Consider the following 6,128-nt stretch of genomic DNA (forward strand, 5'->3'; position numbering starts at 1 on the left):
GAGAACTTTTGTTCAATCCTCAAGAGGCAGGTGGACAAACAAAAACCCACTAATTCTGACAAACGCCAAGAAGTGATTATGAAAGAATGGGTTGCTATCAGTCAGGAATTGGCCCAGAAGTTGATTGAGAGCATGCCCAGTCGAATTGCAGAGGTCCTGAAAAAGAAGGGCCAACACTGCAAATACTGACTCTTTGCATAAATGTCATGTAATTGTCGATAAAAGCCTTTGAAACGTATGAAGTGCGTGTAATTATATTTCACTACATCACAGAAACAACTGAAACAAAGATCTAAAAGCAGTTTAGCAGCAAACTTTGTGAAAACTAATATTTGTGTCATTCTCAAAACTTTTGGCCACGACTGTATATCTTCACACACACTGAGGTCCCACTAGTGTAGCCTCTTAGCATTCACAAATGGAAGCTGGGGCCCTCGGAATCAATTCTTATCATAAGCCCAATGTATCCAAGTCTTAGGCCGCTTTCACACAATGTTTGATCAGTGATTTTCATCAGTCAGGTGTGGAACAATTACAAATCTTTCCATGATATCTTATCTCTGTGTAGACTTCACTTCTGGTTTTGGCTCATAATCACTAATGGAACTGATCAAACACTGGGGAAGACTAATTAGTACTGGTATACCCCACATGCCAGTATTAATTCCCCTGCGCTAATGTGAGATGCTCCTAATTTATTAAGAGGTAAATACCTCTTATTAAATTAGGCACATCTCTTCCCTGTCATGTGCCAGAAATTGAAGTCTATGGCAACCATGGGCCGGTTCAGACTTTAGCAATAACTTACGCCTGTCTCTGGCATACGGCCCACAAAAAAAACGGAACGGACACTGAAAGAAAATGCGTTTGCGTGCATGAGCCCTAAGCCTCAAACTTTATCCTTGCCACTTTAGAAAAAGTGTTGAGAAGCCTAAAAAGGTGCAAATTATGCTGCACATACTTTTTTTTAACCCACAATAGTGACGTAAGGGACACTCACTAACTGTGTGAAAACGGCCTTATTGTTGACCTTAAGAGGGAGACTTCTCCTTTAAACTTTTTGTTAAACTTTTACTGAAAACTCCCTTATAAAACACACAGTAAAACTATGGCAAAGGTAGTTTAAATAGCGTTTTACCACGCATATCCTGCTTCTCTTGTGTAGTTAAGGATTAGCATTGAATGTTAGCACAATAAACATGTACCGTGATAGGACAGCGCCGGTACATGTTAAATGACTACAGATATAACAGCTGACTGTTCAAAAAGTATATTGTCGCGGCATACATTGAAGGGTTATTTCCATCAGTTTTTTTATGGCACAGATCGGAATAACCCTCTTGGTGACAGACTGTTGCCTCTATGACACACTCAAAGTCACTTTGTTCAGTTGACAAACTTTGAGAGGGGGGAGGGAAAGGTCATTTTGACGAATTGCCCACCATCTAGGTAATTCTTTACTAGCTCTTAGGAGGTGTTGGGAGCAGTGGTAATGTGAGGGCACACACGGAAAACAGACTCCGGAAGGCACAGACAGACCGCCAGTAGAGTGGACTGTTTGACCTCAGGCATGAGCAGCTATAAACCATTTCATTGTCCACCATCAAGGCACAGGTGGCACCTTCATTACACACCACTGTCTCTGCTCTGACCATTTCCAGGTGCTTAGCAGAAGTAAATTTGAAGTCACAGTACCCATTAAATGTCCTGCCATTGACAGACAGCCATCGTCCCCTTCATTTGAAGTGGCTTTGTGAACAAGAAACCTGGACTGCTGCGGACTGGATTGACTATGGAGGCCTTGCAGTGAAAGCTTTAATCCTGTTCATTCTGTGGAGCGACACACTGCCCCAAGTGCTGGTGTGATGATCTGGGGAGCCATCGCATAGTAATGATACAAGGGTATATAGTACACTGCTCAAAAAAAGTAAAGGGAACACTTAAACAACACAATGTAACTCCAAGTCAATCACACTTCTGTGAAATCAAACTGTCCACTTAGGAAGCAACACTGAGTGACAATCAATTTCACATGCTGTTGTGCAAATGGGATAGACAACAGGTGGAAATTATAGGCAATTAGCAAGACACCCCCAATAAAGGAGTGGTTCTGCAGGTGGTGACCACAGACCACTTCTCAGTTCCTATGCTTCCTGGCTGATGTTTTGGTCACTTTTGAATGCTGGCGGTGCTTTCACTCTAGTGGTAGCATGAGACGGAGTCTACAACCCACACAAGTGGCTCAGGTAGTGCAGCTTATCCAGGATGGCACATCAATGCGAGCTGTGGCAAGAAGGTTTGCTGTGTCTGTCAGCGTAGTGTCCAGAGCATGGAGGCGCTACCAGGAGACAGGCCAGTACATCAGGAGACGTGGAGGAGACCGTAGGAGGGCAACAACCCAGCAGCAGGACCGCTACCTCCGCCTTTGTGCAAGGAGGAACAAGAGGAGCACTGCCAGAGCCCTGCAAAATGACCTCCAGCAGGCCACAAATGTGCATTTGTCTGCTCAAACGGTCAGAAACAGACTCAATGAGGGTGATATGAGGGCCCGACGTCCACAGGTGGGGGTTGTGCTTACAGCCCAACACCGTGCAGGACGTTTGGCATTTGCCAGAGAACACCAAGATTGGCAAATTCGCCACTGGCGCCCTGTGCTCTTCACAGATGAAAGCAGGTTCACACTGAGCACATGTGACAGATGTGACAGAGTCTTGAGACGCCGTGGAGAACGTTCTGCTGCCTGCAACATCCTCCAGCATGACCGCTTTGGCATTGTGTCAGTAATGGTGTGGGGTGGCATTTCTTTGGAGGGCCGCACAGCCCTCCATGTGCTCGCCAGAGGTAGCATGACTGCCATTAGGTACCGAGATGAGATCCTCAGACCCCTTGTGAGACCATATGCTGGTGCGGTTGGCCCTGGGTTCCTCCTAATGCAAGACAATGCTAGACCTCATGTGGCTGGAGTGTGTCAGCAGTTCCTGCAAGACGAAGGCATTCATGCTATGGACTGGCCCGCCCGTTCCCCAGACCTGAATCCAATTGAGCACATCTGGGACATAATGTCTCGCTCTATCCACCAACGTCACGTTGCACCACAGACTGTCCAGGAGTTGGCAGATGCTTTAGTCCAGGTCTGGAAGGAGATCCCTCAGGAGACCGTCCGCCACCTCATCAGGAGCATGCACAGGCGTTGTAGGGAGGTCATACAGGCACGTGGAGGCCACACACACTACTGAGCCTCATTTTGACTTGTTTTAAGGACATTACATCAAATTTGGATCAGCCTGTAGTGTGTTTTTCCACTTTAATATTGAGTGTGACTCCAAATCCAGACCTCCATGGGTTGAAAAATTTGATTTCCATTTTTTAATTTTTGTGTAATTTTGTTGTCAGCACATTCAACTATGTAAAGAACAAAGTATTTCAGAAGAATTTAATTAATTCAGATCTAGGATGTGTTATTTTTGTGTTCCCTTTATTTTTTTGAGCAATGTATATATACAGTTGTGTTCAAAATAATAGCAGTCAGACATCACTAACCTGATCAATCACTGTTTTTGGTAGAAATGATATTTCTGCATGGCAAATAATTTACTATCAGGTATAGTAGAGAAATAGAAATCCAACAGACCCAACAGTCATGACATGCATGCTGCTGATTTTCTGTAATTCAATCACTTATTGAAAGGGGCATGTTCAAAATAATAGCAGTGTGGAGATCAATGAGTGAGGTCATTCATTCTTTGAAAAACAGGTGGCAATTATTGCCCTTATTTAAGGAAGGAAGGCAGCAAATGTTGTACATGCTGGTTACAGTGTATTTCTCTCTGAAATTCTGAGGAAAATGGGTCGTTCCAGACATGGTTCAGAAGAACAACGTACCTTGATTAAAAAGTTGATTGGAGAGGGGAAAACATATAAAGAAGTGCAGAAAATGATGGGCTGCTCAGCTAAAATGATAGCAAATGCTATGAAATGGCAACCAAAACCTGAAAAACGTGGAAGAAAGCGAAAAACTACTATTTGAATGGATAGAAGAATAGCCAAAATGGCAAGGACTCAGCCAACAATCTGCTCCAGGAAGATAAAAGAAGGTCTAAAGTTACCTGTGAGTACTGTTACAATTAGAAGACGCCTATGTGAAGCCAAGCTATCTGCAAGAAGCCCCCGCAAAGTCCCACTGTTGAAAAAAAGACATGTGCTGAAGAGGTTACAATTTGCCAAAGAGATCATTGACTGGCCTAAAGAGACATTTTGTGGACTGATGAAAGTAAGATTATTCTTTTTGGGTCTAGTGGCCGGAGACAGTTTCTCAGACGACCCCCAAACACTGAATTCAAGCCACAGTACACTGTGAAGTAGAGATGGCCTTGAGGTTCACCCGGCGGTCATCTCGCGGCGAACTTTGCGTGTTCGCTATTCGCCGAACATGCGAACATATGGAGAAATTCGCGCCCGCCATATTCTTTTACATTGTGAAGAACTTTGACCCATGACACATCCATCAGGTGGTACAGGACAGCCAATTGAGACATTTCAGCACATGGACATACCCCCAACCTTATAAATAAACCTGATCTGGCCGCCATTTTACATTCAGTGCTTTGCCAGTGTAGGGAGAGGTTGCTGTGTGGAGCAGGGACAGGCTGTTAGGGACACCAAACGCTAGCTAATAGGGCCACAAAAGTCATTTTAAGCACTAGTATAGGTGTGCTATCGATATGTGTGATACACAGAGGGGTGCGATATACTTATACTTCAATAATGAGTTAAAAACACATAGATCTATATAGTGATCACCTGGAAGTCAGGGGCTAGGGGCTTACTAGGGCCATTTTTATATTGGGTAAGGTTCCAGACGAGGTCGCTCTTATCAGGGCGGGTGCTCTGTGGTTAGGCTATCAGGGCCAGAATAGCACCCCCCTGTAGGGAAATATCAGGGACAGTTCTTTGCCCATCCTGTCCTTCAATACCACATCATCATCTAGCCCAGGGATGGATGTTTTTTTGCTTTCCCTCCTGAATTCATCGATGTGCATAGGAACCCCCCGAATTGTGGTAGGACATATGGTTTCTGATTTGGTGCCGCCGAGCACAGTGGCGTACACAAAATCCATGGGGCCCCGGTGCGAAACTGATCCATGGGGCCCCCCCCTGTCGCGCCTCTCTGTGACCTTTTTACTACAAAATCACAATGAGATAAAGTTGTCACTGTGATTTTGTAGAAAATAGATCACAGAGAGGCAAAGAGCATTATCAATCATGTTAATGCTCCGTGTCTCGGCTGTCCGGGACGGGGCTTGGCTCTCTTTCAAGCAGCAGATTACTCGCACGGCATCCGCTCATGTGAAAGAGCCCTAAGCCCAATGCATGACTACACTCACCCACTCCTAACTAATAAAATCTGGTCCTACCTCATCCAGGGTGTCGCTGGCGTCGGCGTGATGTCCGCTGGATCCAGAACAAGGTCCCTGTGGTGATAGAGAAAAAAGAATAATCACATAAGGAAGGGATGGTGACTGCCCCAGTCAAATTACCAGCAGGGGGCGCTGTGCTGGCCTGTAAGACTGAGCCATGCCAATGTATAGCATACATTTCCCCTAAGTGCTACTACACAGTACTAATGCCCACCTTGTGGCCTCTCACAGTAATTAAGCCCACCTTGTGGTCCCTTCAAAATAGTTATGTCCTCCTTGTGGCCCCTCACAGTAGTTATGGCCAGATATATTCCCCCCCTTACAGTAGTTATGGCCAGATGTATCCCCTTCACAGTAGTAATGCCCAGATATGTGTCCCCCTCACAGTAGTAGTTATGTCCAGATATGTGCCCCCTCACAGTAGTTATGGCCAGATATGTGCCCCCTCACAGTAATTATGCCTAGATATGTGTCCCCCTCACAGTAGTAATGCCCAGATATGTGCCCCTCTCACAGTAGTTATGGCCAGATATGTGTCCCGCTAACAGTAGTTATATCCAGATATGTGTCCCGCTAACAGTAGTTATATCCAGATATGTGTCCCGCTAACAGTAGTTATATCCAGATATGTGCCCCCTCACTGTAGTTATATCCAGATATGTGCCCCCTCACTGTAGTTATATCCAGATATGTGCCCCCTCACTGTAGTTA

At 45.2% G+C, this 6,128-nt stretch overlaps 1 long non-coding RNA gene across 1 annotated transcript in view; it reads left to right on the plus strand.

The window, feature by feature from the left end:
• LOC120997428 overlaps positions 1-2,575 on the plus strand; it is a 29,154-nt gene extending 26,579 nt beyond the window's left edge. Inside the window, exon 5 of the long non-coding RNA XR_005778171.1 lies at positions 2,562-2,575. This is a non-coding gene — a long non-coding RNA (uncharacterized LOC120997428). The remainder of the gene's footprint in view (positions 1-2,561) is intronic.
• The last annotated feature ends 3,553 nt before the right edge of the window (positions 2,576-6,128 follow it).

This window comes from Bufo bufo, chromosome 4 (assembly GCF_905171765.1).
Source record: "Bufo bufo chromosome 4, aBufBuf1.1, whole genome shotgun sequence".
In the NCBI taxonomy this organism is placed as follows: Eukaryota; Metazoa; Chordata; class Amphibia; order Anura; family Bufonidae; genus Bufo; species Bufo bufo.